The following is a 24930-nucleotide window of genomic DNA, read 5'->3' as shown; positions in this document are numbered from 1 at the left end:
AGCTGCAAAACATTGATAAGCTTACACATTAATGCTTTGAGTAATTTAAATGGATTCAAACAAATAACTTTACCAATGCATTTAAGCCCATATTTGGATGTAACTTAAATTCATAACTTCAAACAATAATGATGCTATTAAAAACTACTTTAATAGACAAACAATTAACATGTTTATAAATCTTTGGATATATAAACACATATTTCAAGTATGTCAATTCTTTCTTTAATGCCATATATTATAAGTAATGGTCCACCTTTGGGTGACACAAATATTTCTTATAATAATAAAATATCATAAGCCCATTAAATCCTTTCATAGCATCAAAACCATGGGCTGTAAATTGCAACGATACATCATGAAATTAAATAAACACATTTGATCACTTTGATGATACAAATCCTTCGTATATTTAATTTCATAATCTATACCTTACAAGCAATTATCTTTTCTGCATAATTTGATCTATATAATGCGGAAGCTGTAACTTTGTTGACAAATTTTGCAATCATATACAGTGAAAATTACTCTCACTAGTCAAAACTTTAATAGAACCGCATGTCATATATAGTTGCAATCTATTCGGTTACGATTCTTTATAAGCAACAATCACATAATATATATCCTCAAAAGAAAACATGTTAGAAGTCCCACATTGGCTAGAGATAGAGCATAGATAGCCTTTATAAGGGTAGTGCAAACCTCAACTCTTGAGCTAGCTTTTGTGGTTGAGTATAGGCCTCCCAATTTCTAATATGGTATCAGAGCCTATCCTAGATCCATTTGTTGTTTGTTGTGGAGACCTCCCATTATTGGGCCACCCGTTGTTGTTGATCCCACGTTCCAGGTTGTTCAGTCCTGGACGTGAGGGGGTGTGTTAGAAGTCCCACATTGGCTAGAGATAGAGCATAGATAGCCTTTATAAGGGTAGTGCAAACCTCAACTCTTGAGCTAGCTTTTGTGGTTGAGTATAGGCCTCCCAATTTCTAATAATAATTATATGCACAGATATGCATTCATACGAACTGGATGCTTCAAATTGCAAACCATCAATTCATGTAATTTTCGTTAAAGAAAACACGCAGACTTTAATACTAATGAATTATGAAAAACAAATTCAATAGAACACACAATTTAATTTGCATGTCACGGTACTCTAGAATGTTGCAGCGAGGTATATATATCCATACTATCCTAATTATTATGTTTTCCAATAATAGGGTTTGGGGAAACACTTTCATGGAGAATCATAAAATTTGCAACCTTGCTCTGATACCAATTGTTAGCAAATTTCATCATTCTTAGGGTTTTCAACATACATAAAACCTAAGCCAGGATCTTTAATTTATATGATTCTCACTAACTTTAAAGGGAGGAGATGACTAACCTGAATTCATCCCAGAATCCATGAAGAAGTCCTTATGCTCCTGAATCTTTTTTTCTCCTCTTTGCCTTCCACCTTTTGTTCTTCTCTGATGGATGAGAAGTGAAGCAGAATACGTTACTTTGAAAACTGCTCAGTAAACCCTTTATTGTAGGTTGGTTATTGTAACCACCCACTCATCTTTTAATTTTATGAAGGAAGAGGAGAGGGAAATTCAAAGTTGAATTTTGAACCCCCCAACTAACTTTAATTGCTTTAATATCATAATGATCATCACATTGAGGATCTTTTCAGAGTCTCACCCTCAGATTGGCGGACGTTGTAGAGATCCTCAATTGTCACCTGCTTGGTTTTACTGGCGGAAAACTGGACAAGGAACTTTGATGAGAAGTCACGGAAATTAGTGATGGATCCTCAGGGTAGCGTGGTAAACCACACCATGGCTGTGCCTTTGAACGTAGCTAGAAACATCCTGCACTTCACAGCGTCGGAAGCGGCACTGATCACCATTTTGTATTGAAATATAGCAGGTTCTCTTTGGGATCAGCTTTCCCGCTGTATGTCTCAAGGACAATATTCTTCATGTTATCTGGTATAGCAACCTCCCTTACTGCCGCTGAGAACGGTTCGAATTCAGCCACGGCTTCTGCTTCGCGCTCCCCTTCATCCTGCTGCTCGGAACGATAATACTCTAGTTGTTCTTGTAAGTAATCGATTCGCTGCCATATATCATCAACACTACGGATCAAGCGCCTCCAGTCTTGGCCAGAGATCGGTGCCTGAGGTGCCAGAGTCTCCTCTCCCGAAGCTCCGGGTGAGTTCTCTGGTGATCTCTGCTGCTCTGGTGAAGTTGGCGGAGAAGGTACTGGAGGCGTCAGAGAAGGAGGAGGTGGAGGTGGTGGTGGAGGAGTTAACCGATCGGTTTCTTCACGGCGAACTTGGTCGCGTCGCGGCCTTCCTCTCACACGACGTGGAGGTGAACCGCGCCGCCCTCCTGATCTTCGTCGCGTCATCGACGACGTGTCTGCATCGATCTTTGTTAGTGAACCAAAGAACTTCAAGCGAAAAACTGAAAATCGAAGAACATCACACAGAAAATTGAACTTCTCTAAACCAAATTGCAATCCACAAAGTCCGGGAATCAAAATCTACCGTTCCCCACAGACGGCGCCAAATGTTCCATCATGAACATTGAGATGAGGTATAGTACCTAAGGTGTAAGGAACGTGATGTGAGATTCCTAGGGAGAATGAGAGCGTAACCGCTTTGGAGAGAGAATAACTGAATTTCAATCTTGTTATTTCACAAATGAGCCAAAAGTTCTTTACGATTGAATTTCCTCCCCTATTTATAGTTCGAGGAGTTGGGCATAGCGCCTCTAAACCATCCTAATGGGCCAGTTGGGCCTCCGGGATAAAGGCCCAAGTCCCTGGTCCGCTCATCGCCCTAGGCCAGCGCTCCTGGGCGAGGGACCCTGGGGTCTCGCCCAGTCCAGTGCTCTTCTCTTGAGAAGAGGTGAATGAGGAATACCCGATATGGTAATGGTTGTGGAACCCCATTTGAAGAAAATGAGTTGTTTTGAAAAAGTTTTTAGGAAAAGTTTTCTTGGAATGATTCTCGGTTTATATTTGGAAAAGTGATTACAAATGTACCTTGTTTTTCGAAAATGGTTTCACTCACAATGGTTTATAAAATGATTCAAAAGAAGAACACTTTAAATGGAGTATCATGTTGCTTGTTGGAGACTTGGGTGGAGTCTCGGATGTTGTTGTTTGGGATTGAGTCCCGGATATTACCAAGTGTAGGGTATTCCTGTTGAATGGATGTGAGCATGCATCATTTGCATTTACCTCGATCAGATGAATGAGGGGTTGGTCGGAAAGACAGTGAATCTCAACTTGGACTGTTTAGGCCAGGCGGTTCCATTGGGTGAAGCTTAGAGATCTAAGGGTACCGGGCGTGAGGTATGTGGTCTTTGGGTGTGGCTAGGTGGGGTTTTCCAACAGCTGTTTGAGGACTATCCCATCGCGAGCCTAGTCATTCCGCAGGCCCCCTAATGATCAATATGGTCGGTCAACAGGAGTTCAGGGAGGTCACGGAAATTAGTTATGGATCCTCGGGGTGGCGTGGTAAACCACGCCATGGCTATGCCTTTGAACGTAGCAGGAAACATCCTGCACTTCACAGCGTCGGAAGCGACACTGATCATCATTTTTGTATTGAAATATAGCAGGTGCTCTTTGGGATCAGCTTTCTCGCTGTATGTCTCAAGGACAATATTCTTCATGTTATCTGGTATAGCAACTTCCCTTACTTCCGCTGAGAACGGTTCGACTTCAGCCACGGCTTCCGATTGGCGCTCCCCTTCATCCTGCCGCTCGGAACGATAATACTCTAGCTATTCTTGTAAGTAATCGTTTCCCTGCCGTATATCATCAATACTACAGATCAAGCGCCTCCAGTCTTGGGCCAGAGATCGGTGCCTGAGGTGCCGGAGTCTCCTCTCCCTAAGCTCCGGGTGAGTGCGCTGGTGATCTCTGTTGCTTTGGTGAAGTTGGCGGAGAAGGTAATGGAGGCGTCAGAGAAGGAGGAGGTGGAGGTGGTGGTGGAGGAGTTAACCGATCGGTTTCATCACGGCGAACTTGGTCCCGTCGCGGCCTTCCTCTTACACGACGTGGAGGCGAACCGCGCCGCCCCTCCAGATCTTCGTCGCGTCATCGACGACGTGTCTCCATCGATCTTTGTTAGTGAACCAAAGAACTTCAAGCGAAAAACTGAAAACCGAAGAACATCACACAGAAAATTGAACTTCTCTAAACCAAATTGCAATCCACAAAGTCCGGGAATCAAAATCTACCCTTCCCCACAGACGGCGCCAAATGTTCCATCATGAACATTGAGATAAGGTATAGTACCTAAGGTGTAAGGAACGTGATGTGAGATTCCTAGGGAGAATGAGAGCGTAACCGCTTTGGAGAGAGAATAACTGAATTTCAATCTTGTTATTTCACAAATGAGCCAAAAGTTCTTTACGATTGATATTCCTCCCCTATTTATAGTTGGGGGAGTTGGGCGTAGCGCCTCTGAACCATCCCAATGGGCCAGTTGGGCCTCCGGGATGAAGGCCCAAGTCCCTGGTCCGCTCATCGCCCTAGGCCAGCGCTCCTAGGCGAGGGACCCTGGGGTCTCGCCCAGTCCAGTGCTCTTCTCTTGAGAAGAGGTGAATGAGGAACACCCGATATGGTAATGGTTGTGGAACCCCATTTGAAGAAAATGAGTTGTTTTGAAAAAGTTTTTATGAAAAGTTTTCTTGGAATGATTCTCGGTTTATATTTGGAAAAATGATTACAAATGTACCTTGTTTTTCGAAAATGGTTTCACTCACAATGGTTTATAAAATGATTCAAAAGAAGAACACTTTAAATGGGGTATCCTGTTGTTTGTTGGAGACTTGGGTGGAGTCTCGGATGTTGTTGTTTGGGATTGAGTCCCGGATATTACCAAGGGTAGGGTATTCCTGTTGAATGGATGTGAGCATGCATCATTTGCATTTACCTTGATCAGATGAATGAGGGGTTGGTCGGAAAGACAGTGAATCTCAACTTGGACTGTTTAGGCCAGGCGGTTCCATTGGGTGAAGCTGAGAGATCTAAGGGTACCGGGCGTGAGGTATGTGGTCTTTGGGTGTGGCTAGGTGGGGTTTTCCAACAGCTGTTTGAGGACTATCCCATCGCGAGCCTAGTCATTCTGCAGGCCCCGTGATGATCATCATGGTCGGTCAACAGGAGTTCAGGGAGGTTTCGAACTCTATTCCCGACGACTTTCCGGAGGTGACGGGATGTGCTGTTCTCCGAATGGGCCCACATGCATAGTAGTTGCGCATTGCATATGTTGATTTATAATCGTGTGTGAAGCTCATTTATATTTTGGTATTCCCTAATATGATTTTGTTGAACGACTTCTCACCCCTCTGTTGCTTGTTGTGCTTCTTTTCTCCTATACTTTAGTAACAGATGATGAAGCAGTAAAAATGGAGCACTAGAGGTCGCATGCGGAGTAGTGTACGAGCTGGGTAGCTATTAGCGGAAGCAGTTTTGTGAAATATATGTAGTTTTACTGCTGATTGCTATTGGCTTGTAATATAACTAAGGGATAGGACCCTTTCAGCTCGTTGTCGCCGACTTGTGGGATCTGGGTTATTCTCTTTCCTTTTTGGTGTGTTTACTTGTTTTTCTATGGGTTGTATGATACTTAATGCCATGTTTAATAGCTACGTGATGTTTATGTGAAAATATTTTACGTGTTTTTAATCTTGGGTTAGTTATTTCATAATATGACAATGACTTAATAACAAAGTCATAGGTAAGGGAAGGGAATGAGCCGGGTCGCCTCAGCTTGGGTGAGGTTGTGTTGTGGACACTTCCTCAAAAGCTTTTTGAAACGCTCCCAAGCCTCATAAAGATTTTCATCGGCAGCTTGGGAAAACATCATTATGTCATTCTTCAACTTTCTCAAGAGGGCTCTGGGAACAAATCTAGTGGTGAACTTCTCGGCAAGATCCTCCCAAGATGTAATGCTACCTTGGGGCTGTGAGTTCAACAACTCTTCAGTTGTGTCCCTCAATGAGAATGGAAACCAGCTCAAGCGGATTGTATCCGCTGAGACATTTTGCACTCTGTACGTGCTGCAATTGCGGATGAACCGCTCCATGTGTGTATGAGGATCCTCGAGAGCACCTCCACCATACTGATTTTGGCTCACCAAGTTGATAAATGTCGGTCTCAGCTCAAAGTTTCCCATGCCTTCGGGGAAAACAATGCTGCCGGGATAATCGTAGCTCATGGCAGCCATGGTGAGGTCTCTCAAAGAGCGGTTGGCATTTTCTGCCTCTTGCTCTACAAGTCTTTGAGCGAGGGCCTCTTGCACCCTTGCGTCTATGTGCGCTTGCATCTCTTCTTCCGTCATTTGGGCAACCATGGCTTCAAGCCTTTGTTGGGCTCGACGACGGTGAAAAGTATGTTCCGGCTCCGGATCAAACACCAATGGATTCGTGTCAAGCCTACCTTGCATAAAGTGAAATAACAAAACCAAAGAAAAGATGAGTAACACCTATTCAAAGCAATGTTTATAAGAAACTACAAACTTGTAACTTAAACCGAAAACCACAAACAGTCCCCGGCAACGGCGCCAAAAACTTGTTGGACAATCTGCAAGTGCACAGATATCTCCGGGTTTTAATATCAAATCCACAGGGACCGTGAGTGAGAATTGTAACACCCCGATTTCTGGGGGTCACTTTAGTAACTTATTAAAGTAAATATGCAATATTTTCTAAAAGGGATTTATAAATGCGAGTATATTTTTTTGTTCTTTTCAAAGTATTTCTATATCATGAAATGCATACTCCTAACTGTATATAAATTTACATCTAGCCTTAAACAAGGCAAGTACCCGAAGGTAACAACAGTTGAACCCAACTTACAACCCTAACAAAGAGAATTAGATTCAACAAGGAATCTATTATGCAATGACATTATAAATCCGATATACTCCCTACGATTTCCACATCGGAGAATCGCAAGATAGCAATGCACCGGAACCTACCCAAAACTTCAAACAATACTTATAAAATAATCCTGTAAGCTTTAATCAACAATGATAAGCTCTTTACCCAAAAGGCTCTAGCCTTACACTCGACTCTATTCTTCGAGTCTTCTATGGTTCTTCGACATGGTGTAGCATTTGCTCACTTCGCCACCTATCGTCGTCTGACAATGGGCGTATTCCGCCAAAACACAAACAGTAGGCGCGAGGGTCAACTCAAGGAATTACATAAATAATACACCCAGTAGATCAAGTTTAAGGGGTAGTTACTTAGGCTTAGAGGTTTGTGATAGCATTATAAATTGTATATCTTCCAATTGAATATAAATGATAATTATTGACAATTAACATATATCAAGTAAGATTAACAAGTATCGATCACACTCGGCAACTAAGTCAGTATGCATGGTGCATAAATGATATGACGAGGAACAAGATGCAATCCGTAAGGATGGGCACCAACGAGTCAATCCTAGCACCGGCCAAAGTGGGACCATTTCCGCTCGGGTGTCTCTTATACCAAACAAAATGTAGTCAGATCAACAGTATACCCGCAAGCCTGCAATTTCTGTCTGCTACTAAGAATCACCGCAGTGTTCTTATGTGGAAATCCGGGTCTTATGACCATTTTGGAATCCACCGAGGTCCGGCATCCCACCGTGTATAAACCTCAAAATGTGTGAATGAATGCAACGTGATTAGCCAAACAACGTCACCGACCTCACTCGTCACGTCGTCACGTGTTCTAGATAACTTATTGTCTCTAAAAAGAATACCCTAAGGTAAACGTCGATTCTGCGACAAAAGACAATTAGTTATAAAAAGAGTGCAATCACTCGTAATAACTTCTCGAGTCATCCGACTCATCTAATTCCGATGGTCAAAAACTGCTCAGCGAGCAAAGAGTACCAATGTACTTGGGATTTATAGTTCCCCGGCTTATCCTTTAGATAGCCAAAAAAATAAACTGCTCATCGAGCAAAAGAGTATCAACATACACAGAAACTTATTAGTTTCCCCGAAACTTGGATTCGGCGACACTTCTCATTTTCCAAAACTAATATCCAAACCCTAAGCTTTCATTTGGGATTGTTATCATTATTTAAAGGGTTCAAAGGTTGTTTAGTGTATTATGAATTTTCCTTGTAAAATAGTTTCCATTTAGTTCTATCTCTAATCTTATGAGTTTAAGAGATCCCATAATCCCAAGTAACTCCCAGAGAAGGTCTCGATCCATTAAAACAATAACAAGGCCCGAACCTCCGTTCGTCCCGTCAAACTTTCCCAAAATCTCATGATGAGTGTGGCATAACTGCCCGTTATCCTCACTCTGACGTACAACAGATATATGTGTAATTGCATAATCAAATTAACACAATCCAACAGTCATGGCACATATATCAACACATCCTAGATTAACCATTTAGCATATAGCATGTGAATCAATCAACAACAAATCAAGTGATAAATAATCAACAATGTCGGCCGAAGCCTCAGAAAAACGGATACACACGTCTCAATTAGTTCACTCGGTTGAAGCCTCCAGAAAACATTTCCCAATCAATCACAATCAAGTGCATAAACAATAAATCAAGTCGAATTCGTCGACACCTAAAGCATTAGCTAGTATTCAGTGAGTAGCCCTCACCTTAGCCAATTCCCATTCTAACTGCAATTCCAATCCCAACACATCTTTGCTTTCCCGTGTCGGTTTGCTTTCTTTTATTCTTTAGCTTCGTCGTCAAGCGCTCCCGTTATTCGTACCCTTCATAAGTACACATAACGTAATTACTAATTGAGTTAACCTACTAACTCAAGGTATAAAGATACGACTTCAGGCAATTGACTCGAAGCGAACGTATGTTAAACCTAATCCTCATAATGGCTATAACCCATTTGGATCAATCTCAGAAATCAAGACAAGTCGTCATAATGACAAGAAAACAGTAGCAGTAATTTACGTTGCTTCAAAAAGCTTTGACTTCACAAATCAACTTTAAAACTAAATACCTATATCTTTGTCAAAATAGAAAAGTACACATAACTAGTACTTACTCCTCTCGTTTTCCCTAGAGTCTTCAGTCTCTATTAGGATACTCATTGAGGCTTTTCTATAATAACACGTATACAAATACAAATCTTTTCACTAAAGCAATATCCTAATAGTTGTATAGCTATGTACATCATATGAATCATAGAATTTAGACTCACTAATGAAGATAACAGAAATTCTTCGCCAAACTAAATTAAAACCGTGCAGAAACGAGTTCCAAATAATATATTTCATTTTATTTTCCTCTACATACTCAAGTTCTCCAAACCCGACTTACCCCCAAATTCCTTTCCCAACTCTTGAGACATAAATCATTTTCCTATTATTTAAAACTTAAAGAAATCAACAAGATCCAAATCTTAATCTTAGGAGTTCAAAATCCAACTTCCACATTCTCAATTTAATAGAATAACAGATCGGTTCATGTTTAAAAGTAAACAAAATATGATATGAGGTGAAAAGGGCTTAAATGAAAGAAAATGCTCATTTTGTGCTCCAATGCATTAACAATTTTAATTCCCCATCTTGACCTTCTATGGTTTTCATCTCTACTAAGTATTTATTTCATCATGAGTACAAAATTAATGTTTCACAAAAGTTATTAGGGTTAAGCATCATATTAGTTCATGTCTTTGTGTCGCCGTCTGATCTAGATCCCTTGCCGGAAAAATTATTGTAAATGGTCTCGTGTTTGAAATTTATTTGGAGCGGATCCTCGCCGGAGCCCGGAGCTCCGACGAGTGATGAAGTGGAACACTGACTAGGACAAGTGAGCTGATGTGGAATTTTAAAAAATAAAAAATAAAAAAATAAATAACAAATCAGATTAATTAACTAGTATTAACCAAAATAAAAGCTATTGACAAATCTAATCTAATCTAATTAAAAAAATCAATTCCTCCAAATTAACCTAAATCCTCATTTTAAAAAACAAAAAACCTAAATCCTAAATCACCTAAATCTTTCAGCTTCTAATTATCATCATCCATTACTGGCCATGACTACGGTGGCATTACCCTTTGATTCTTCTTTTGTGTTCCCCTTTTGCCATGACTACGGTGACAAACAAGGGACAAGATTGAGAAATAGAGAAAGAGGAAGAGAAGAAGAGGAAGCCATGGATGGGAGAAGAGAAGACCCAACCCAACGTCGCTGCAAAGCCCCACAGTATCCTCCATTCCCCATTCACCAATCTCCGATTTAACTCCACCATCATCGCCGCAGCGCCGTCGTGACAAACACCCCAACCCAAGCAAAAATCGAACCAGATCTGGGTCCCTCATCCCCACAGCCAGGTTCGCTGCCCTGAAGCCCTATTCGCAATGTGGCCATCGTATGGTTTGGGGTTTTCTCTTCTCACAAACTCACTTTGATTCCTCCAAAATTTCAATCTTTACTTTGAGGTTCCCTCTTTCTTCTTCCCTTCCCTTTCTCTTTCGCACCAGAGTTTTTAAATCTGTCATGTCTTTTTGACTGGCTCTGTTGTGGTGGGTCGGTTACTGGGTTTGTTGGATTGGGGGTGGAGTTTCTGGGTTATTTGGGTTTGCTGATTTTGTAGGTAGGATAAGGGAGAAGTTGCAAAAAGAAGAGGAGCATGGTGCTATGCGCATGGTGCTTCCATTTTCAGAACTGGGTTTTACTTCTTGTTGGTTTATTCAAGAATTTTCAAATCTATGATGCCAGAAGATGAGAAGAAGAAGAACCCTAATTTGATTGGGAATGAGTTAATTTGGGGGAAATTGATTTTGTTAATTAGATTAGGGTTAGATTTGTTAGTAGGTTTTATTTTTGTTAATTGGGTTAAACTATCTGATGTGTTATTTATTTTTATTTATTTTAAATCCATGTCAGCATTATTAATACAGTCAGCATGCCAAATCATTACTCGCCGGAGCTCCGTGCTCCGGCGAGGACCTGCTCCAAGTGATTTACAAAGAAGGGGATCTTTTACAATAATTTTTCCGGCGATGGACCTAGGTCAAACGACGACACAAAGACTGGGACCAATATGATGCTTAACCCAAATTATTACTATCATATTGTTTATTCAAAGTAAAATCAACTTTCTATTCTTCCTTCGAATTCTTGGGCACATCAAGAATGCTAAAACTCATCTTTTAATTTAACATGTGGGAGTAAAAGTGTTAGAATGCTCATGCCCAGAATATATTAGAGACTACTTTAAAGTTTAGATTATGCAAGACCATTTAGAAATATTTTAGGGAATCAATTAGTCATACCCCTTTTTTTCAAAACCTTCTGTTTAATCTTCATATCTTTATAAGATAACCTTTTTCTAAAACTTTAGCTAACTCAAAGTTTGAATGGGGATAGAGAAGCGTAAACTCTAAGCCAAAGTTTATAGGTTTTAATTTCCAAAAAGTAAGGTTTATTTACTATACACAAGTTTTCTATTGTTCAAGGTTGCACAACCCTAATATTACCTTTTACTGTAGGTTTTCAGCAGGTTATTCATATTTTTAATTAAAAAATATATATTTACTTCCTCCTCCTCTCCACCACCTTCCTCCCCTCAGCTTCCACGGCATCCGCCGCCAGCACCACCACCAGATCTTCTCCTTTATCCTCCACCAATCACCACCCCTCCCTTCCTCCATCCCTTCCTTCTCTTCCCCTTCTTCCTCCTTCCCCGCAGAACCAACACCACCACCACTGAATAATGGACGCACGAAGGGTTTTCTAAGGCGTTGGTGGTTTACGATTGGGCACTGCAAGTGGAGATTTTGCCACACGGAGCCGTGTTTGCGTTTCTGAGCCACTGCAGGGGAACTCGGTGCTGGAATCGTTGAGTCATGGCGTGCCGATTCTCAAGTGGTCGGTGCCAGCGGAGCGGTATTTCAACTGCAAGTTGTTGGAGGAAGAGCTCGCCGGCGTTTGTGTGGAGGTTACCAGAGGGAAGAGCTTCGAGGTTAGGCATGAGGATCTGGTGGAGAAGATGAATCGGTGATGGAAGAGACGTCGCAGGCTCGCAGCCACTACCGCCGTGCGTCGACCTTGCAAGCACCACGCCGCAGATCCCCAACGCGCCACCGTCCAGCCACCGCGAGCAGAGTTCCTTCCCGATCTCACCCTTTCAACCCCCGTCCTCCCTTGTCCCTCACAAGCACTGTCTCTGATAGGTGCTGCTACCTTTCTGCAATCTGCAATCTCTAATAGGGGCTGCCACATGGTGGATATGCAAGGATGCAAGACAAATCATGGGTTTTGGGGCGGTGGTGGTGATGGGTTTTGGAGGGGGTGATGTGCTGGTGAGTTTGCGTTCAATGGGTTCAGATCTGGTGGGAGGGAAGAAGAATAAGGTGAGGTTGAGAAGGGATTGGGGGAAAGGAAGGGGAGTGGAGGGGTGGTGATTGGTGGAGGAGGAAGGGGAAGATTCGGTGGTGGTGGTGGTACCGGTGCCGGCGGTGGATGGAGTGGAGGTTGAGGGGAGGAAGATTGTGGAGAGGAAGAGGATATAAAAATATAAATTTTTAAATTAAAAATAGAGAGGACCTGATAACCTATTATGGCAGGTAAAATTAAGACTTGTGTAACCTTGCACAAGAATTTTCTTGTGTACGGTAAATGAACCCCAAAAAGTAAACAAAATTCAGCACCGAAAAATCATTGGTAGTGACGTGTGTGTTATTGATTTATGCTGAAAATAATAGTTAAACTGAGAACATATACAAAAACTAATTCATAACTAGAAATATTAAGCACCAAACTTGAATCACATTTCATTTTCCAAAACTAAGTATTTGTCAAGAAAACAAGAAAGAAATTTCAGTTTATGTTACCCATTACTTATTGGCATCATGCTTTGGTTAAAGTATGACTAAGTGCTAGCGGAGCCATACAATTATTTATACTGCTTCATACAGCTATCACAATCACAATGCTACCATATAATCAGAGTTTTAAAATTGATTATTACTTATTCCCTAATCATGCATAACTTCCAATAAAATGAAACAGGTTTAGAAATTTCCAATAAAATTCTACAGTACATCACAAAGGGGCTACATTTCAAAATCTACAATTTTATGTAGGCTCATGCCCTTGTAATGGACAACCAAGACACCAATACTCACACACACACACAACAGACGCATAAGCACAAAGTTCATGTCTTTCTCCTTCTACCTCAAGTCTCATGGTCATGGGACTGAGCTTCAATTCTTCCTCTGGTCATGGCCTTCTCTTCCTCTGATGACCAGCAAGCCCTGAGCACGGTGGCAGAGAACAAGGAATATGGAGATTAGGAGATGATACAGAGAAAAGAATTAGGGTTTTGAAAAGGGAAATTTGAAATTGATTAGGAGAATCACCTCTTACTGATGATCTGACGTTGGATTTGGAAAGAGGAGGTCGAAAGCTTCAAGAAATTGGCCTCCTTTCTCAGAACAAAGCTCGCCGGAGAGGACGGCGCGGCGGCGGTCGCGGTGGCCGATCATCGAATCGTTGGAGGGTTTTGTTGCGGTTGATGAGGGGAGTTCAGTGGTGGTGTTGGTTTCTCCAAAAACTTAATGGTTCGCCGGAGATCAGAGGGAAAGGGCGGCGGCTAGGGTTTTGGTGGTGACTCTCATTGAGAGAAAAAACAGAACAGGGACAGTGGTGGTTGCTGCGTGAAGGAGTCATGGAGGTCGTGGTGCTCGCGATTTTGGCACGTGGTGGTGGTGTTGAGTTGCAGGAAGGCACTATGGTGGTGATGTTGTTTGTAGGAGAAATAAACTGAAGAAGAAGGTGCTGTGGGAGAAGAGAAAAGAACGTGAATGAGAAGGGTGAGAGAGAGAGAGAGAGAGAGAGAGAGAGAGAGTGAGCTGTTGGGAGGGAGTGAATGAAGGGAGACAAAGAAAAAAAATAATATCTGATTAGTAGGAGTGGGGCCCATGGGGAGAATAATTGGGGTAAGGAGGAAATTTTTGAGTAATTAAGACCATCATTATCCAAGAAACTCATTAGAGTTTCTAATTTAAATTTTGGTAATGCCACGTCATTTTACTCCAACCCAGAAATTCTAAAAAATTTCTTAAATGGACCCCACAATATACCTTCCACTACTTTCTTGTAAACCAGTTACCTATTTATTTATTTTTTTATTTGTTTTTTTTTTATTTTTTAATCATTAAATTTAGAAGATTCTCTAAAAAGAAACTTTGGAACAAAGTTGCTTGCCACGTGGAGAAACTTCATTTTCTGCAACAGTTAAGAAACTTTACTTCAGATGACATGTCACAAAGAAACTCACAAAGTTTCAAAGAAACTCACAAAGTTTCAAAGAAACTCACAAAGTTTCTTTGTTGCTGATGCTCTAAAGTGAGAGAGAAAGGGTGAGACGCGTGAGAGAGGGAGAGTGGAGTGAATAGGTTCTGATTGGGGAATTGGGGCCCGCATGAGAGAGAAAGTGATCTGAAAATTTGAATTAGAATAAGTGGTTGAGGGAAAAGAATAAAGAATATTCTTTGTAATAGGCTATTACAGGTAATGAAGGAAGGGTGACATGTTAGAGCAGGTCATCTCTTCAATAAAGAAAGAGATAATTAAAGAGTGAAAATTCCTAAGATTAAAATGGAATAGTACACACAAAAATAATTATAATTTTATTCTTGTATTTAAATAAACTCTATAAAATTGAAATATTGAAATTAATTATTACATGATTAATTTTTCACGAATCGCGATTAGACTCGGGTCAAGAAAATAATATAAAAATACTACAATATAAATGCGCGATTAAATAGCTATAAGGAAAATATTCCTTAAGGTATTTCCCGCCGTCGTGGCGCGAATAATATTTCAGTCACAATTAATTAATAAATAATACGCGTTGTCGTGATTAAGGAGATTAAATAAATAAACGTTCTATTAAATTTCGGGTCTTACAAGAATTATGGTTTAAGCTTGAAGCTTGTGAGTTTCGAAAGCAATAAAATTTCAGAATTTGATTTGATTGATTGTAGCAAAGAGTTTGCAAAATGAACAAAAGTAAAAAGTTGTAAAAATCAATTGATAAAGATGCTTTGGGTTATCGTTCATCCAATCCTCTCTAATCAACCTACCCTATGCAAATGAAATCTTGATTCAATCCCTTGTTGCTCTAGCCTAGTTACTCACTTATTGATTCCTCACATAAGCAATTCTCTCATACTAAAAGCTAAGCCCAATTCCTTGTGTACTTAGTCATATATATGAGGTTTTATATCATGCAAATCAGGCCAACAAAACCCAACCCTCACTCTATTCCTAGAAGCAAGCAAAGAAGGATCAATTTCAACCCAAGTCCCTAAACCACAACAATCTTCCGATATAATTATAGTTTAGCTTTTAGCAAGAGTGCACCCAAGCTAATCATGCAATATAGAATTGAAATACAAGGTAGATTCAAGATCATAACATAGGGATAGGAATTAACAACTAGAGATTCATGAAATCACTTAATCCCAAAGCAAATAGAGTACTAGCCACTCATGGCTAGAAAATCCATACAAGAAATGTAAATGAAACCTGGAAAATACAAGGTGGAAGCTTCCCACAAGCCCCAAAAGCACTTCCTAAGCTTCAATACTTGGTAAAATTATAAGAAAAAGTCATAAGTTCTGAACAAAATGGCCTAAGGCCTTATTTATAGGCAAAATGGTCGAGCAGGGGCGCTCAAGCGCTGCCCTGGGGCGCTCGAGCGCCCATGAGGCAGAAGCAACATTTCCCCATCTGGCAAGCTGGCGCTCGGGCGCCAGGCATGGGCGCTTGGGCGCCAGACACTCGGTTTTGTTGACTTTTTAGCTTTTGTAACCCCCCCCCCCACCCTTTGAACGATTCCATCAATTCTTCAAGCATTTGGCCTTCCCTCTTCATGAGTTACTTGCTGAAGCACTTAAGGACCAAGACAAGGAGAAGTATCAAGAAATTCAAAGGGTTTTTAATCACCTTAGTCCCTACAATTCAATGAAAAACCAAATGCAAGTCATAAACTCTGTAAAAATGCAAGAAAGACCCTCATAAAACTACAAAATTACTAAAACCAAACACAAACTCAAATAAACATATAAATGCATGAGAATACATGAAACACTACATGAGACAAAGAAAAAGACTCAAAACCCTCAAGGAAATGACCCTAAAAACACTACTAAAATAGGGTCATCAATCAGCACAGATACTCTTCACCTTGTAAGAATGATCATACTTTGAACCATGGTCAGCTAACTTTTCAACATTGAAAATCAGCTTTGTACCTATTAGACCACAAGTTCCACCAGGATATTCACCATAAGCCATAACACCCTGCAAATCAAAATTAATATACTTAGAACTTACATAACACATTAAGAATAAAGTTATTTTGGGTATAGTGAAGTGGTAGAAACAAAAAAAAAAAAAATAGCTTCACTGGCCTTGGAGCTAACAACTAATTCTTTGCAGTCTTGTTAATTAAATTTTGGCAATCAGCTTCAAACGACACAAATGTAGCAAGGTCTTCACCATCAGAGACTTCAAATTTAACCCTGAATCCAAGGTCACAAAAAGTACAAAATAAATTAACGATTGAAATAGTAAAAGTTCATTGCAGTAAGAAGAAAAACATGTCAGGACAAATTGATCAATACCTTAGGGTAACCTCTAAGACATGGACACAACAAGAAGACTAAAAATATAATCCATCCCCAGCTGTAACAGACCTATGGCAATGGCAAGAAGTATACCACCACTTCTCTCCATCAGGTAAGCCAACAATTTCTGCCATGACTGTGAACCATCCTTCCTGCAAAATAATTAAAGTTGACTTACATAGTTTACAAAATGTGATTGGTGTAAGTTCAAGGTCATGTGCAGATTTAAACATGAAAGACAACCTCTCCAGTAGTATGCAGTTCATTAATATTCTTCCTAGGGAAGAGAGAAACAAAGTCCTGATCAGTTGGAAGTCGACGAACCCCATCATCAATTTCTCCAATAGGAAGGTCAGCATCAACACCATGCAATGCCAAGCTTCATACAATGTTGTAAATTGCGCACAAATACAAAATTGTAAAGGGCTATTCAAATCATTTAAATATTACAAGTTGGCATTGAAACCATTAACCAAAAAATAAATTTATGCAACAAACTACCCATCATGAAATGGATTAGCCTCAGGCACATTAGGATTCCACATAACCTTGGTAGAATTCATAACATTTTGTATAACAACATCTCCTAGACCAAAAGACACAACATAAGACAATATCAAAAAAGCTTGACAAATTATAAAAGTAGGTGCTTGTTACATAAACCATTTGTATATTAAACTAAAAACATATTACAACATCACTCCAACTTCTAAATTAATAATCAGATCTCATAAAGTTTGCACAAAAAAATCTAGATAATTACCCTAAAACGTCTTCACCTTAGCAAACTGAACAATTGCTACATGCAAATCATGACCTCCAACAGTTGCAAACTGCCTTACAATATCCACATACTGCCCAAAGAATGAACCCTGGACTTTTCCCCTTGTAGCAAAAAAATTAACCATGAGTTGCCAAAAATTAGCAAAATAATGAGAATAATTACATTTAACCATTACAAATATAGAATAAGGAAAAATATTACATACCTATCATCAGTGAGCTCTAGCACAATAACCTTACTAACATTACCGCCCTTGACATATTGCTTTTTAGCAGATACAGCAGTAACCAACCCAATCATATCTGACAGCAAAATCAGTCCATATTATGAGTACATATGAGGAAACATGGAAAAATTTGCAATTTATGTTGACAAATTATAAAAACAATATCAAAATTAATCAAAATAGAGGAAGGCTACAGGTCAAAAATCTCACCAACCAAAACATCTGATTCATCAAGGGTAGTAGAGATTTCTTCAGAGTTCTTGAAATAGAAGCAGTTCAATGGTATAATATCAGATTGGTCAGGTTCCGTCTTTCCGCCTTGGTCGTACCATTAAACAATATCTTGAACTCACGTGGGGATGCACGATAGGCTCCATCATTTTCAACAACATTGAAGTATACTATTTTGTAGACTTGTCCCTCAACAATCAACCTCTTGAATTTCTGGATCATGTCTTTACTTATGACTGCTTCAATCCTCATACCCTGCAAACAACATATTCAACTAAACAACTTTTAATGTGGATAACACAGTTAATACTGCTAACAAATTCAGGTTGAACTTACATCAACATCAACCAAGACCAAACTCATAGCATATGGTTTTGATGGTTGAGAAATTGGACACATCTCCCATACACGAATAACCCTTACTTTAATCCTCCATGTATCCTGTAAGATCAAGTTTTGATCAGTGGTTGCATCTCTATGTTTTGATGATTACAATTAAGGTTTGTGATGATGAACAATTGTGGTACCCTAACGTTTGTCTTCTTAGTTGTGACAAACAGGTTCTGAATCTGACCCAAGTCTATCCATTCAGAAGAAGAAGAACCAAGGGATACTAAAAAGAGAGCTCTAAAGCGTACCATGTTTGTTCAGAACAGTGGCAAATCCTTCAGAAGTTCTGAAGATACAAGCTCTCAAGAGGATCTGAAGAACCAGAGTCAGAAGTTCTGAAGACCAGATGTTCCAGTGGAACGGTCCAGAAGCAGAAGACTCAAGTTCTGAAGACTGGCAAGAAGTTGGTTCTGAAGACCCAAGCTATTCTAGCTCTGACGTTCAGAAGTTCTGAGGAACTTGTTCAGAAGCAGAAGTTGCAAGGTCAGAAGAATCCTAGCTTAAATCTGACGAGGTTCAGAAGCTTCACCAACGCTCATCTGAAGCATTCAGATCTCAAGTCAACTGGTGAAAGGACAGGTCGCTATCATAGTACAATATCGTACAAGTCTCAGTCTGTCCACCACCTACATCGTGCAGCCGTGCAGTCTGATTTTACAAGATTGCCACTCCAACGGATAAAACCCTAGCAACGGCTACATCACAAGCCTTGGAGTATATAAAGGCTGAAGAAAGAAGAAAGAGACTAAGAAACTTTGCTGAAATCATCCAATTCATTTGAACCAAGTTCTTAGCATTATTTCTTCACTGTTCTTAAACATCTGAGTTTACTATTAGCTTTTTAGAAGCACTCATTGTAAACCCGAAACCTTTTACACTACATTGTAAAGCTCATTAAGAGACCAAGGTTGGTCGGATCTTAAGAGGACTGAATCAAGGCTGATTCAGTGTTTAGCTAGTCTTAAGAGGATCGGTAGATCAGCTTCTTAAGAGGATACTAGTGAGAAAATCAGTGTATTGTTAGTCACTTAGCAGGTAGCAAAGTGCAGTTGTAACACTCATTGATTTTAGTGAATTGCCTTCATCAGAAGAAGGAAGAAATCACCTTCACAGGTGGACTGGATTAGCTTGAGCTTTTATCTCAAGTGAACCAGGATAAAATACCTGCGTGCTTTACTTCTTATCCTTCAGCACCTAGTTCTTATTCAAAAAAAGTTTTCGAAAAGACAAAAAAAGTTTACCATTTATTCAAAAACTCTATTCAAACCCCCCCCCTTTCTAGTGTTTTTCGCACCTTCATATCCCCCCACCCCACCACAAAGAGATTTCAATGGAGTGTTAGTCCCAGCTGAATGAGACATTGGAATTGGTATTACAATAAGATAAAAATAAAAGAAGGACTAACAGAAGCACATAGAACAACTAATAACTCAAGGTGAAAAAAACATAGCAAGAAGAGCCTATTTATAGACAACAACAAATCGGAAATTGGGGGAGCTAATTTCAACAGTGCCTCAGTGCTCATTTTCAGCAATATCCCATTTGAATTGACAACATATACTAATCAAATTCATATCTGACAGAGGAAAACCATACATTTACCCCAAATATAAATAGAAACCCCATAAAATTTGGCAACAAGTACGTTTGCTGAGGGAAGAGTTATGGAGCAAAATACCCGGGTCGATCATCATAGGTATAGAAGCTTTAATCCACGAAGATTTGAGTGAGAAAGGAGCAAAATGGGGAAAACCTTTGTAATCAATAAAAGTACCAAATCGTGATTCATGCATGACGGCCAGAGGTTGAAATTTGAGAGAAATTTTAGGGAGAAAAGTGAAATTGTTGTGTGAGATCAGTTATGTATCAAGCGAATGAAACTAAGGTCAAACATACTTGAAATCAAACTAGATACATGGAGCCCACCGTTTAATCCAATTTCACTAAATTGGGCCAATGTCAGTTGCGCCGAAAAAAAATTGCATTCTGAAAGGAACAGTGCAGAACAGTACACAAAGTAACACATAAATTATATGTAGGAGATTTGTCCTAAGGCCAGCAAGAATGAGTTAAGTGTAACATGCCGACTTTCAAGGGTCACAAATAGTAACCTATTAAATAAAATGAATTGATTTTCCAAAAAGGATTTACAAAATCGGGTATATTATTTTGTTTTCTTTTAAAAACATTTCCAAAACCTGATATGCATACTCTTGTCCAAACCCATACATCCGACCTAAACAAGGCAAGCACCTGTGAGTGACGACGGAGGTTCAAGACATATAATATACAATAAAGTAATGTTTCATCCGACAACAAAGTTCAAGATACGATAACACCCTAAGTCCAATATACTTCCTACAATCCCCGCACTAGAGAATCACAGAAGAGCAATGCATCGGAACCTACCCAAAACCCAAGTAAGTTATACAACCATCCCTACAAGCTTCAACCAATAACGGTAAGCTTCTCTACCCAAGGCTCTAGCCTTACATCTAACCATTACTTTTACAAGTCTTCTGTTCCATGCTAGAACATAGAGAGGGAAGGTAGTACCCAAAGTATGAGGAAGGTGATGAGAATGCTTAGAGAGTGAAGCTCTAGCCACTTAGAGAGAGAAAATGTAACTGAATTTCAATGCTATTATTACTCAAATGAGCTAGCAGTCCCCTACAATTGGTATTTCCCTCCTATTTATAGAGGTGGAGTTGGGCTTCGGCGCCTCCTTCCTATTCATATGGGCCAGTTGGGCCTCGGGAAGGGAGGCCCAAGGTCATGGTGCCTCCCCCGCCCAAGGTCAAGTCTCCTGGGCGAGGGACCCAGGGGTCTCGCCCAGTCCATCTTCGGTTGGCCCACTCACTCCAACAAAGTCTTCTCGTCAATCATTCCAATCACCTTCTCTGAGCGATCAGCAGCTACTTGCAGCACCACCTGTTATAGCCTGACAGTTTGTCGACCGCCCAAGCACAAACAAAACAAACAAGGCAAGAAAGGGTCAACTTCCTAGAATAATGTAATATAAGTCCTAACGAGATTTAGCATAGTTATAAGCAGCGTATAAATAATGATTAAGGACGATGTGTATCCAACTCTATCATCTGAACATCAATCCCTCAGTCCATCGCTCATCGCCTGCGCATTGGTGTATCTTCATCTCCTTGCCAGGGTAGCGCCACGTCTCATGTAAGACCCGGATAGATTAAGCATTTAATTAACTAGTTATTTATCAGTTTAAGGACGATAAACGCTATTAAGCTTAAATTGATGTGTTCTTTGTACCTTGTGTGTTTATATGAATGAGCATACTATTAATATTATTATTATTATCATCCTCATAAACAAAACAAAACAAAAAAAGAAAGAAAACAGATTAAAAAGAAAAAGAAATTTAAGGTTAAAGAAATATATAGTCACTCACATGACAAGTAGGTGAAGAAAAATATATATAGATAAGAAAGAAAACAAAAATGTAGTAAGTCACGAAACTAAGAAAGAAAATGTACGTATATATATTTTTGTCAAACACTTTGTTAGTTGATCACTTAAACTTGCTTAAAGTGATTTTAAGTTATATTATAGAGTCCCTAATCATTTTTAGGATATTGATTCATCTTCTTAATATTTTTCTCTTAATTTTATGAGTTAAATCCTACACTACATATAATATATATATATATATATATATTAAGTTTGAAAGGGATTTAAACATATAAGAAACAGAAATTAAACAAGTGAAAATTTAATAAATTGAAGCATGAGGTGTAGAACAAAAGTTACGTGTAAATGGAAGAAGGATTGTGCTGGCCAAGCTACAAAGGCTATAGTAGGACGTGGCTGTCGAAAACTTGAGGAAACATGACAAGGATGTAAGATCAAGTTTTGATCGTGTAGTACAACTCTATGTTTTGATGATTACAAGTTAACATTTGAGTATGAACAATTATGATACTCTAACGTGTTTTTCTGAGTGTGCTATTTACAGGCTCTGACCTCAACTCAATGTCACACAAATCAGAAGCACTGTGCATAAAGAGTGACTCAAGCAACGCTTTCGCAAGATCAATGTTCACTCTGAACAGTAGAAACGCTTCAGAAGATCTGAAGTTATACAAGCTCTGATAAGGACTCAGTCACTTGAAGTTCTGAAGATCCAGAAGTTCTGACAACCAAGAAACTCTGAAGGTTCAGATGTTCTGATGGTGTAGAAGACTCTGAAGATCCAGAAGCTGAATAGTGGAAACTCTGATGTCCAGAAGCAAGAAACTCTGAAGACCATGTACTTCCCTCTGAGTTCAGAATCAGAAGATACAACGGTCAGAGGATCTGTGCTTTCCCTCTGACTCTGATCAAGCGGCTTCACAAGTTCCAACATGAAGCATTCCCCTGATCAAAAGTCTCCTAGGTTTAAAGGTCATGTCACTATCCAAGTACAAAAGCATATGTATTTTCCTGACGACCTACCTAACGTTCTCAGCCACAGCAGAAGCTGGAATTTCCAGAACTGCCCTCCAACGGTAGCATTTTCATGCAGCGTTCAAACCCTAATCCTTGGAGTATAAATAGAGGCTGAAGTTTGAAAGATGCGGTTGGAAGAATTACACACGCGCAAGCTATATTCAAAAACCTTCAAGCATTCTTTCATCTGAATTCATTGTGTTTACTATTAGCTTTTCAGAAGCAAATCTCCTGTAAACATTCTTTCTTAAACAGTTTGTTTAGTTACCTTTAGGAGATCAAGGTTGATCGGATCCTAGAGAAGACTAAGAGAGTGAATCTTAGTGTGAGCTAAGTCAGTGTAATTGTTAGTCACTTGTAGGTTTCAAGTGCAGTTGTAACACTTTACCTGATTAGTGGATTACCTTCATTCTAAGAAGGAAGAAATCACCTTAACGGGTGGAGTGGATTAGCTTGAGGGATTTATCAAGTGAACCAGGATAAAAATCCTTGTGTGCTTTTCTATCTCTTATCTTTAGCACTTGGTTCTCGAAAAGATTTGTCTAAATCTTTAAGGTGGAAGTTTTATATTGAAAATGTTATTCAACCCCCCCCCCCTTTCTACCGTTTTTTCATACCTTCAATTGGTATCAGAGCGCAAGTTCTGATTACCACACCTAACAGTGTTCAGTGATCCGGGCCGGTGTGAAAAACAATGGCTACCACCAGTGAAACTCAAAGAGATGGTTACAATGCAAAGCCTCCCATGTTCGACGGTCAACGGTTCGAATATTGGAAAGATAGACTTGAAAGTTTCTTTCTGGGTTTTGATGCAGATCTCTGGGATATTATTGTAGATGGCTATGAGCGTCCAACTGATGAAGAAGGCAAGAAGATCCCAAGGTCAGAGATGACTGCAGATCAAAAGAAGCTTTACTCACAACATCACAAAGCTAGAGCAATTCTTCTAAGTGCTATTTCTTATGAAGAGTACCAGAAGATTACAGATCATGAGTATGCAAAAGGCATTTTTGAATCCCCGAAGATGTCTCATGAAGGAAACAAGAAAGTCAAAGAATCAAAGGCATTGTCTTTGATCCAAAAGTATGAATCCTTCGTCATGGAGCCAAACGAGTCCATTGAAGAAATGTTTTCCAGATTTCAGTTGCTTGTAGCTGGAATAAGACCTCTCAACAAGAGCTACACAACAAAAGATCATGTCATAAGGGTCATCAGATGTCTTCCTGAAAGCTGGATGCCTTTGGTGACTTCAATAGAGCTCACAAGAGATGTTGAGCGTATGAGTTTAGAAGAACTCATCAGCATACTGAAGTACCATGAGCTGAAGCGCTCAGAGATGCAAGATCTGAGGAAGAAGTCAATAGCCTTAAAATCCAAATCTGAGAAGGCTAAAGCAGAGAAGTCAAAAGCTCTTCAAGCTGAAGAAGAAGAATCTGAAGAAGCATCAGAAGATTCTGATGAAGATGAGCTGAATCTGATCTCTAAAAGACTCAACCGAATCTGGAAGCACAGGCAGAGCAAGTACAAAGGCTCTAGAAAGGCCAAAGGAAAGTCTGAATCCTCAGGTCAGAAGAAGTCCTCACTTAAGGAAGTCACATGTTTTGAGTGCAAGGAATCAGGGCACTACAAAAGTGATTGTCCAAAATTAAAGAAGGACAAGAGGCCAAAGAAGAACTTCAAGACCAAGAAAAGTCTGATGGTGACTTTTGATGAATCAGAGTCAGAGGATGTTGACTCTGATGGTGAAGTCCAAGGACTCATGGCCATTGTCAAAGACAAAGGAGCAGAGTCAAAGGAAGCTATTGACTCTGACTCAGAATCAGAAGGAGATCCTAACTCAGACGATGAAAATGAGGTATTCGCTTCTTTCTCTACCTCTGAACTGAAACATGCTTTGTCTGATATTATGGATAAGTATAGCTCTTTGTTGTCTAAGCATAAGAAGCTGAAAAAGAACTTATCTGCAGTTTCTAAAACTCCTTCTGAACATGAGAAAATCATTTCAGATTTAAAAAATGATAACCATGCTTTAGTGAATTCTAACTCTGTGCTTAAGAATCAAATTGCTAAGTTAGAAGAAGTTATTGCCTGCGATGCCTCTGATAGTAAGCATGAATCTAAGTATGAAAAATCTTTTCAAAGATTCCTGGCTAAAAGCGTAGATAGAAGCTTGATGGCTTCATTGATCTATGG

At 39.7% G+C, this 24930-nt stretch overlaps 3 long non-coding RNA genes and 1 other non-coding gene across 9 annotated transcripts; 1 reads left to right on the top strand and 3 right to left on the bottom strand.

Annotated features, from left to right (window-relative positions):
• Nucleotides 1–5786: 5786 nt before the first annotated feature.
• LOC130741597 (small nucleolar RNA R71) lies at nucleotides 5787–5893 on the top strand. The gene has a single exon (XR_009020486.1). It is a non-coding gene; the product is annotated as a small nucleolar RNA R71 (small nucleolar RNA).
• Nucleotides 5894–13000: 7107 nt separating this feature from the next.
• On the bottom strand, nucleotides 13001–14468 carry LOC130737855 (uncharacterized). The gene is made up of 2 exons (XR_009018984.1): nucleotides 13373–14468; nucleotides 13001–13267 (listed from the first exon to the last, which is right to left on the bottom strand). It is a non-coding gene; the product is annotated as an uncharacterized LOC130737855 (long non-coding RNA).
• Nucleotides 14469–15465: 997 nt separating this feature from the next.
• LOC130737854 (uncharacterized) lies at nucleotides 15466–16323 on the bottom strand. Its single transcript, XR_009018983.1, has 2 exons — nucleotides 16209–16323; nucleotides 15466–15976 (listed from the first exon to the last, which is right to left on the bottom strand). It is a non-coding gene; the product is annotated as an uncharacterized LOC130737854 (long non-coding RNA).
• A 107-nt stretch (nucleotides 16324–16430) lies between these two features.
• LOC130737853 (uncharacterized) lies at nucleotides 16431–20181 on the bottom strand. 6 transcript variants are annotated; one of them, XR_009018979.1, is made up of 8 exons: nucleotides 19961–20181; nucleotides 18531–19007; nucleotides 18229–18333; nucleotides 17872–18147; nucleotides 17641–17737; nucleotides 16895–17536; nucleotides 16649–16803; nucleotides 16439–16546 (listed from the first exon to the last, which is right to left on the bottom strand). It is a non-coding gene; the product is annotated as an uncharacterized LOC130737853 (long non-coding RNA). The 6 variants fall into 6 exon arrangements; XR_009018982.1 differs by lacking the exon at nucleotides 18531–19007 and having other exon boundaries at nucleotides 16895–17030; nucleotides 17431–17536; nucleotides 19961–20169; XR_009018977.1 differs by lacking the exon at nucleotides 18531–19007 and having other exon boundaries at nucleotides 16895–17030; nucleotides 17415–17536; nucleotides 19961–20168.
• Between the last annotated feature and the right edge of the window lie 4749 nt (nucleotides 20182–24930).

This window comes from Lotus japonicus, chromosome 2, assembly GCF_012489685.1.
Source record: "Lotus japonicus ecotype B-129 chromosome 2, LjGifu_v1.2".
Classification (NCBI taxonomy): domain Eukaryota; kingdom Viridiplantae; phylum Streptophyta; class Magnoliopsida; order Fabales; family Fabaceae; genus Lotus; species Lotus japonicus.
This window is presented reverse-complemented; position numbering and strand designations above follow the sequence as displayed.